The 10,687-nt window shown below is 36.6% G+C and overlaps 1 long non-coding RNA gene across 2 annotated transcripts; it reads left to right on the top strand.

Annotated features, from left to right (window-relative positions):
• The first annotated feature begins 6,887 nt into the window (after positions 1-6,887).
• On the top strand, positions 6,888-9,747 carry LOC116021014. 2 transcript variants are annotated; one of them, XR_004098875.1, is made up of 3 exons: positions 6,888-7,504; positions 7,916-7,991; positions 9,508-9,747. It is a non-coding gene; the product is annotated as an uncharacterized LOC116021014 (long non-coding RNA). The 2 variants fall into 2 exon arrangements; XR_004098876.1 differs by lacking the exon at positions 7,916-7,991.
• The last annotated feature ends 940 nt before the right edge of the window (positions 9,748-10,687 follow it).

The following is a 10,687-nucleotide window of genomic DNA, read 5'->3' as shown; positions in this document are numbered from 1 at the left end:
AAAAAAAAAAAAAAAAAAAAAAAAAAAAAAAAAAAAAAAAAACAGACACTAAAATGAAAAATTCGAAGGAAATTAATTGTGCACTCTTAGAAAAGAAATTAAACATGCACTTGAAGGCTACAAAACGTGCACTTGAAGGCTAAAAACATGCACTAGAAGAAAAACAAAGGTTCAATGGAATGCTAAGTATTATTTTATTTTTAAACACAATAGTAAGACACACATGCACTTGTAGGCATGAAATTGAGCACTTGAAATCATAAATAGGATCACTAGAAGGCAAGGAAAAAAAAAAGATACTAAAAGGGAAAATTAGAAGAAACTTAATTGTGTACTCTTAGAAAGGAAAAAAAAAAAGGAAAATATGCGCTTGAAGGCTACAAAACGTGCACATGAAGACCAAATGTTTGCGCTCAAAGGCACAAAGATGTGTGCACTCAAATGAACTTAGGTGTTCTGTTTTTGTTGCAAGATTTAAAAAAAAAAGTTATATAGCAAAAGGTGTTTTGGTTAATGAAGTTTTAAGGAATGGATATATCTTGGTCTTAGACTTAAAGAACATGAAATAAGTATAGATCATATGACTTATATGACAACTTGGATTACAAAAAATCAATGAGACAATTGATAAGTAGCTCAAGAACAACTTTTGAAAGAAAAAGAATAAGAAGGAAAGTACTATTTGGGGTGATTACTATATATATGATATACTTGAAAAAGGTGTAAATTAAGATATTGCACAGAACCCCTATTTTTATTGGAATGACCCTATTAGGTCCATAGAAAAATGTCTACATCAGAGGAATAAAACTTGGGACTATAAAATGAAAGTCCACAAAGTGTATGTTTTCATGTTTTACGTTTCATTCGTAACTAGTGACAGTTTAAATATGTAATATATATTTTTTCAATAATAAATTAATAAGATCAAATCCATCATGTAGGAGAGGACTGAGAAAAAAAATTATCCGTGTTACACGCCCAACAGGCGCATGTACTGCTGAGCGCCGTAGATGCAATCAACGCACCTGCAAAAAGAGTATTTTTTTTCCCTACATTGAGTCTTAAAAAAAAAATTATATTTGCAAGAATACAGTTTGCCTCTCTCCCCTCGCCTCTCTCTTCCACCTCAGCCACAAAATTTTAAAAAACCAACAAAAGTTACATTTATTCAATGCCCATTTGGGAGAGTCACTTCACGCCACTTGATTACAATGTCATTATATTGGCAAGTATTAAATTTATTTAATATGTTTTAGAACAAATTAAAATAATATTTTAATAAAAATATATTACATTTTCACTCAAAAAAACTATATATTTAACATTTGTTTTTATAAATTTTTTTTTTATGTTTTACATACTATCACTTTTAACTGTGTTATTTTTATCAGAAGAAACAAAGAAAGATGCTCCTAATCATTGACAACACGTTGAGGCCTCGCCATCACAAAAATATCCTTATTGAGAATTTTTTGAAGCGCTCTGAAACCTTGATGAGTTGAACTTTAGCCCCCTCTCAAGCAAAAGTGATTCCTTGGTGAAGAAATCTGCTCCTAAGTTTTTCCCTCTAAAAACATAATTAATACGGATATTATATTCCATTGACGTTTAAGCTTGCATTTGCATTCCACAATGAAATTAGCCCCAAGGCTCGTTGGGTGCGCTATTATTGCACTCCCCTGTAATCCACTTAACCACTCGGTTAGAATCACTTTGAACTAATTTCACCAAAATTTAAAAAAAAAAAAAAAACGCTTTCAACTAAGACCTAGCAATGCCCTTTAGACCATGCCATCCTCAAACCTTGAACAATTGCTCAGTCAGAATTGCATTCGAATAAACTTTACTGTATTTTTTACTCTTTATTAACATGACAAATTTTGGTTGATTAAAAAAATGTGTCACCGTTTCTTTATCATATTATATTTATTTTTTGAATGAATCCGAAGGTGTGCACTGAGTAAACTCCGCATTATAGCTATAGTTGGCGAAAGACCACATTGAAGCAAACTAGCTTAAGTTGCTCATATATATAGCTTACCAGATTAAACAAAGAAGACCAATATGTTATTCCCATTGAGAGTTGAATTTGGAACCTTGTGGTTGTCAACCGTCGACTAACTTGGTTGGGATTGCCTCCATTTTATATTTATTTATAGACTACAATTAGAATATATGGTGAAAATTTCATTTCTAGGAAGTAGACGTAGTTATCATTTTTCTTTGGGTAAAATGTTATACATAGGCTTAAGCCTTAGAAAGGAAACTAATAAGGCACTTCATGATTACGTGTGATTAATTATAATTTCATCTTTAAGTTATATAAATTCCACCCAATTCATTGTAATAGAGTCAATAGCACTCAAAAAAAAAAAATCAACACAGTTACATTGCTATTTTTGTCTAATCCTCTGTTTAAGAAAAGTTAAGTAGGGTTTTCACTTGATTAGTAGAGTGGGGTTTTAATTGCCTAATCTGAATTAATTTAGTTGATAAAAGTAATTTATTTATTCAAAATAATTTAGATTTGATTTTCCATATGTGTCTCTCTAAAGAAATGATGTGTGATCCAAATTAAAGCGTTATGTGGCATGCTAGTCTTGCATTGCAGGGTGAAAAAAAGATAATTAATTGTTAATTTTTTGTGGATTATAATGTTGCTTCTCGTAGTTGATCTTTGTTGATAGTCTCGTTATACTTATTTTTCACCTAGTTGATCTTTGATTGGAATCTTTGTTACGCAATACGTGATAGAACAAAGAAAAAAGATAAAAACTAGAATTGAGAATAGAGAGGAAAGATACACGGGAAATTCTCATTCATCCAATAACAAAAGAGTTTAGAAAAAGTATATATTCTTAAAAAAAAAAGGAAAATAACTAATCACTAAGATAATGACCACACATTTGAAAGAATTATAACCCTCCCCCTTGATCACTATCTTCCCATAATCATGCCTCGTTAAAAACCTTGCTAGAAAAACTCTGTGGGAAAACCAAGTCAAGGAAAAAAGTAAATGATGTATGTATAGTCATGTGTTACACTGGTTGCCTCATTAAAAACCTTAGACTAAGAACACTCAGAGGGAAAAACTTAAGTAAGGGAAAAAGGGTACAACCAAATGCCTTCGGGACTTAATCTTCAGGATTATAATGGCCTTCTGGACCAATTGGTCAAGAACATCTAGATGTTGTTGCTCCCCCTGAAGGTAACAATCTTCCAAGCCAACACATCTCAATTTGGTGAACGTATTTTCAGAGGTGGATGTAGGCAGGGACTTGGTGAACTGTTATGCTAGATTGTCACTTAAGCGAACCTTTTGAACAATAATTTTGTCACTCTTTTGGAGTTCATGCAGATAAAAAGAACTTTGGTCCAATGTGTTTTGCAAGGTTCCCTTAACATACACATTACTCATTTGTGTAACACATGCCGCATTGTCCTCATACAGGATAGTGGGAATATCATCTTTGCTTTCTATACTGCATGAGCTATTGATATGATGCATCAGCGACCTCAACCATACACACTCTTGTGAATCATGATACGTCATATAGAGCAATAACTTCAACCATCTTTGCACCTTGGAGCAACTAGGGGCTCTTTAACATATCTCTACGAAATAGTTGTGCCTCCACAAAGGAAAACATAACCAGTCTAAGACTTGGCATTATGGTGATCAAACATGTAGCCAACATCTATGTGATACCTCGTGCTTCCGTGTTATTATTATAGATATAAATATTTAATAAGGGGTTATTTTCCTATTAAGTAACTATTAAAATGATTTCAAATATAATTATTTCATAATGAGCTATAGATGAGCCATTCTTATAAACTATTATTTTGGAATACAAATACTATAAGCCTATAATTATGAATCCAAATATATATTAGTCTTGAGTCCAAACTATATAAGCCCAAATGTCTATTTGTGTAACACCCCAATTTTCAACTCTTACATTTATTACAAATCAGTATTCATATGCTGCGGAAGCTTACATCTTATCAGCAGAAAACCGGGTGTCACCGCCACACCTAGAGTGAATTCTATCACCTCTTTGATAAAACTCCACTCTAAGTGCTAAGGCTAAACTTACAACATTAACAACAATCCTTGTCTACATCAAAGAGTAGACCCCAACCTGCACTTCCATCCTATTTAGAGCTTATCGGCTACAGGGCTCCACACTAATCTGCAACTGATAAGAACACATTGAAGTGTAGTTAGCGCGACGGCTAAGTAAGGAAATCCATTTGTCACTTAAAAGTAGACAAAGGTTTGAAAACATTTAGTGAAACAACATCCACTCGTCTCGTAAGACAAAATCATTTCTTTCTCAAAGACGTTACAAAATAACTCTTTTCTCGTCTTTAAAACTTCCTTAGTTTCATATAGTAAGAGTGAGGCCTACAACCTCGGGCCATGGCACTCCAGCCCTCCCGTAGGTTCCTCCCTTATCCCAACCCCGGGCCGTGGCACTCAAGCCTTCCCGTGGGCACCTCTCCTTATCCCAACATGACGACATAACGGCGAATAGACTTCGCTCTAACAATATAATATAACGACCACTGGGCAAGGGCACTTAAAGCCACCCGTGGGTCAATCAAGGTCCTCCTCAACTTACTTTAGAAACTACGGTTTTGAAAACATGATTCTTCCTTCAATTTTTCTTACTCAAATCATTTCTTTTGGACATATTTCACCAATGAGTCCAATATTTGAAATCGGCTACCTCTTTAGCCCCTGAAGGATTTTCAAACATCATTTTCTCAAACAATAAAGTTTTGACAACCTTTATATCAAAATAGCATACGTTTTTCAACGTAAGTTTTCATAAACATTTTTGGATACACTTCATATGTCCATCTCACACTTAAAATCAACCAACATCCTTAACTATCGTCCTCAACAACTTCCACTATGATCAACACCATTAGATCATAACTTGAGGATATCGTACATCCAAATATATATAAATTCTAATAGGTAAGGTCATTGCCTAACCATAACCCAAAAACATCCAACAACTACTTTCTCAAGATTCACCATATACAACCTTTATCTCAACATTTCCATATGACAAATTTCCTCAATACACATCATAATAATTCTTTACCTAACTTTATCACCATTAACTCACTAACTACCTCACAATTATCATTAACACATCCATAATCATACTAAGCATAATTCAGAAAATTCAGCTTGGCGCAGTCCGAAAGATTGAGCCGGTAAAAATAGTTCCCGAACTCTTTTTCACTTGAAATTTTTATGGTAGAATCCCAACTTATAGTACTTGATGTCCATAAAAAGTTTTGGTCATTTTGGTCCGCGAATAAACACAGAAAATTCCATCTTTGCCCTTGGCAGTGTGCTGTCCGGAATTTTTCTCTCTCTGGACCAGTTTTGGAGAAAAATTCGAAAACCATACTTATACTACTCCGATCATTATGAAATTTTATATGCGGGTTCTACACTTATAGAACTACATGTCTAAAAAAAAATAGGATCAAAATACCTTACCAATTTTTCCCAATAAATCTCGGAAGTTACTGCCAGAATCTACCCTGATTTCCTTTCACTATTTTCACAAGTATAAGCCTATATGGACATAAATATAACATATACATGCATATCCAAGCTATGAACATGTATAAAAAAAATATTCCAAAGAACACCATATTTCAACCAAAAATCAATTATCCAAATTCAAGTGACTAATTCCAACTTAAGGGAATTCCTTACCTCGATGGAAGATTTTAAAACCGAAGAAGTGCTAGATCTTTCCTTGGATTCAAAGTCCCCTACAACATCACCACAATAACAATATTTTTCATGCACTAAACATTAACACTTAAGTTCAAGCTTAAGTCTTAGGAGGGGTAGAATCCGAACAAAACCGAAGTTCTTACCTAGAGTAGAGTCCTTGGAGTTGAAGAATTGCCTAGGGTGTTCTTGGATCACAATAGAAGACTAAGATAATTTCCCTTCTTCCTTCCCTAAGTGTGTATTTCAAAAATGGAGTGGAAGAGTGAGAGAGATGATCATGTGATTAGTAAAATGGAGTGGAAGAGTGAGAGAGATGATCATGTGATTAGTGTAGATGAGTGGAAGAGTGAGAGAGATGATCATGTGATTAGTGTAGATTTAGTGAAGAGTGAGAGAGATGATCATGTGATTAGTGTAGATTTAGTTCTTGAAGATCAAGTAACAAGTGCAACTAGGCCATACCTCATAAATGTCACATTTGATGCCCAATCTTAGTCTTAGATTTGCCTTGCCACTTGTCATCACCCCATGGTGTCCTTAGAAGATTTCAAATCTAATTGGCCAGTTTATGCTTAAATCAGATGAATGTTCGGAGGATTATAACTTAATTCGGGAAAATTCTAATACCAAAATTATCCTAAAAATATTCCCGTCGCAAATCACCAAGTTTGGGAATTTTTCGGTATTCCGCTAAATATAGGTACAGAGTTCGTAACAACTTATCCCTTACAGTCCATTTGAAATTTTTCTTGAACTAACTAGAAATTCAGGCCTAATCGTATAATGCTTAAAAACCCAAATTCTAGAAAATTCGAACTGAATCTATATCCTTAAAATTTTCTCGGTTTGTGACTGGTACGTAGGTTCGCAGCTTAATAACAACTATACTCACTTATAAAAATTCTTTTGAAATATCTGAAGATCATAACTTAGGAATGTCAACGCCTTAAGATAATGTTAATAAAATACGGGGTATTACAATTTGACCCAACCTTCTAAACTGATCCAAACCTAAATTGGAAACCTAGCCTACTAAATATAGCATAATACATATATAGTATATGATAGCAAACATCATCCTTCTTCTCTTCATTCTGCCTCTCGTCTTTCCTTCATCTCCCTCTCGTCTCTTGTCCACCGGCGGCAACAGCGGCAATGGAAGATGCCGACAGTAGCAGTCCAACTCCACCACCCTTATCTTTCTCTCTTCCTCACCATTCTCTCCTCGTCCAAGCTACAAGTAGCCAACAACAATAATGAAGACCTCCGGCCAGCAGCATTCCCCTCCCTTGCGTTGTGTTGGAGTGCCAACCGGCGACTTCCCCTGTTTCAGCAAAGTCTGGCGAGAGCTATCAGTAGCGGGACGGTGGTCTACCTCCCCTGTTCCCCTTCCCACAAGCAGAGTGCATCGAAGGTAGTGGCGGGCAGCGGCAATGGGTTCCCTACCCTATCCGGTGCGAGAAGCTTGCAGCAGCAACGTTTTCGGCGGCGGCACAACGGCAGCAATGCCGTGACTGCGGTGAGCAATTCGGTGATCCATCTTCGGCCATTTCTCTTCTCCGGCGAAGCAAAGTACGGATGGCAGCGCTGGATGCTCCGGTCTTCATCTCCTCTCGGCAGTTGACGGCGACACTTCTCTTCTCTCCGGCGAGGCGCAATGCGGTTCGGCGTGGCATGGGCGTGAACGCCGTGAAGCAGATGCTAGCAATGGATTTAGTTTATATTAAGGTAAATCTATAATTAATCATTGGGTTTATAAAATTGGTAATTAGATTATTAGTCTAGTATGGGTTAGGTATTAATTATTATTAGTAACCCTTAATAATAATTATTGGTTCATGGTTTATAGAGCTAACCCTTGCCTAATGCCTATCTTAGCTTAATTAGTGGTTGGAGTAATTATTGGCCATTATTAAATGATAATCATATTATTGTGTTTAATTATAGCTTAATTAGTGGTTGGACTAGTATGGATTTAGTTTATATTAATGCCTTATTAATGCCTAATATTGATCTTGGTCCAATTGGTGATTATTAATGGGCTCCAGGTAAGGACTTTGGTGGGCTAAATAGGATCCTTAATATCATTATTGTTGTGATAGCCTATAGTGATGGTATTAGAATTGTATCAATTCTCAGGTTCATAATTGTGGACTTAGCTTATGAGTTGAGCTTAGAGTTGGTGATTGCTTTTGGATTGTTAAAGCTTCAAGAGGTAATCTTCCATGTTACACTAAAACCTACTTTCACTCATGAATCTATGAATAACCTGCTTTTGGATTGCTTTTGGTGTTGTGCAATCCTATGGAATTTCTTGGTGTTTAGCCTTTGTTTTGTTGGATTGTGAACCTATATTGTGGATCTATGGACTTGTGTTCATTATCCTTTCGTTGTGATGAGTATGAGTATTTATTGTTATGGATTCCATGTATTATTTGGTCTCTAAGATGTGTAATCAGTGTAATTTGAACATATTTCGTATTCTGGATAGGATTATCGTGTATTCTATCCTGGTCTGGGAGTGGTGTACTGGGATTGCACTTGCGGTGCGTTCAGGTGGTATAATGTGTCCCGCCTGGGTAATCCGTAAGGGTCTGGTGGTCTAGGTTGGCGGAAGGAAGGACTCCGTTGGGGAGCCCCGTACCTTCCCACGGAAGGTTACGGCGGACCAGGGTGTTCCGTTGGTATGTTCCGCCAGTTGGGGCGATCGAGAGTGACGAATGAGGGTGTTCCGTCGCTGGGTTCCGCCAGTTGGGACAGGGGAAGGTGACGGATCAGGGCGTTCCGCCAGTTCACATTCAGTCCTGTTCCAGTAGCTATTTCGTGGTCTGTTGACTCTGTTGTTTCCTCTTTAATTCTGGGATATGTCCTAAACATATTGTTGAGTATTCTCCCTTGATTGTTGAGTAATTAATCTCGATCATTAGTGGTTTATCTTGGATTATTGAGCTAGTATTGTTGGTTGATTCTTTGGTTATTATTCTGAGTTGAGTACTGTTGGTTTGAGTAATTCCTTTGGGAATGAATCTGAATTTGGTATGTGGAGACCTTGAGTTCTTATGAGTATTCTTTTGGCTTATTGAGTCTTTGCTACCTTTTGGGAACTGGTTGGTGGAATTATGGCTTTGCTTGTGGTTGGTATTATAAAAGGAATTGTTGGGCATTATGTGCCTCTGTGATTGGGCATTGTGTGCCTCTGTGATTGGGCATTGTGTGCCTTTGTGAGTGGGCCCGTGTGCCTCTATGAGTGGGCTCGTGTGCCTCTGTGATTGGGCATTGTATGTCTCTACGATTGGGCTTCACGGCTCTGTGGTTGGGCTTTATGCCTCTGTGTTGTGATATTGGTATGGTGGTTTGGTATTATGGTTTCGTGGTTGTGGTTTGATCTTATCCTTTGTATTGTGGTTTTGGGGTCACTCTAAGGGAGTGTTGTGAGGTTGTCTTTGGTTGGTTTCGTTTGTGGTCATTCTGTTGAACTTGTGACTCAGTTGGTATCTTGTTATAGACTTGTTGTCTTATGCATTCATTACTTGATATTGAAGTCACTTGAAAGAGTCTTTGGTTTGTGATTCATTCAGCTGTTATTGTTGAGTCATCTGATTCTGGTGCGTATATTCTATACGTGTGTGTGAACCTATTTACAACCTATTCTATACTATATATTTCTCACGAGTGTGAGTGGTTGATTGCTTAACATTTCTTTGCTAATGTTTTCCTAAACTGTTTTCCAGGTATGAAGTAGATTGAGCCGAGAGCGCGCTAGTGATAAATCTGCTTCGTTCTATGCTTAGTCTAGTGGATTGTTAGACGTTTCCAGGCCTGTGTGCCTTAGACAATGTTTTCTGTATTGACTATTACAGCTATCTTTACTTTATGGATTAGTCTTGTGGATTCTTAGCTTGTGCATCTAGGGTTGGATTTACCTAGATGTGGCATGACACCCGTTTGAGTATTAGTATGCTTCCACTTTATTATGTTGTTAGTTATTAGATTTCTAGCTTTTATATTAAGTTTATGCCTATCTCAGCGTGAAAAATTTAGGGGTGTCACAATCTAAATAACCCACAAATGTAAAATCCTGGTTTTTCTCAAAATAGAGACCAAGATCTTTTGCACCTCGGAGATATCTAGGATATTGTTGGTCCCAAAAATGATAAGGTAAAGTCTATAAGGGGGGGGGGGGTTAATAGACTTTACACCAATTCGAAACTCTTGCTAAGCCAATAATAAAATCAAAACACTTAACAGTTTGTTAGTGTCTTATGCACAGCAAAATATAAAATAATGTGAAGTGTGTGTTTCATATGTGAATCAAGCAAGCGTAAATAAATAATGTAAAGCAGTAAAGAACACAAGAAATTTATAGTGGTTCGGAAGTGTATGTAATCCTCCTACTTCACTCTCTCCTATCTTCGGGAGGAATTCACTATATCCACCATTTCTTGGTTACAAGATACAATAAATTTCCACGATCTAGTGCTTTGATCACCAAGCCTACACCAATCGCGCTCTTCCGTAACCTAGTGCTTTGATCACCAAGCCCACACTAGTTACGCCCTGTGATCTAATGCTTTGATCACCAATCTCACACTCATCACGCTTCAACCAATGCCTCCAACACTGCTCTATGACTTCACACTCCTTTGTGACAATCCCCTATCTACACTCCGGTAGAGAAATCACTTGTTCGTAAAACAATATTTTGCTTGTTTCCAACTTTGAAACTCTTCAATGAATTCTTCAATGTAGATCAAGTCTCTCTTAGATGAAGATTAGCACTCTTGAATTTTTCACTTTAGTATTTCGAATTTAGCACTTGTTCGCTTCTCATGAATTCCTTGTATTCTTCGTATCTTGCTTGATTGTCTCTTGTATATCTTCAGTTGCTTCAAATCTTTATCTATTTCTAGG

The sequence above is a fragment of the Ipomoea triloba genome, chromosome 5, assembly GCF_003576645.1.
Source record: "Ipomoea triloba cultivar NCNSP0323 chromosome 5, ASM357664v1".
NCBI lineage: Eukaryota > Viridiplantae > Streptophyta > Magnoliopsida > Solanales > Convolvulaceae > Ipomoea > Ipomoea triloba.
Note: the sequence above shows the minus strand (reverse complement) of the source record. Positions and strands in the feature narration are given on the sequence as shown.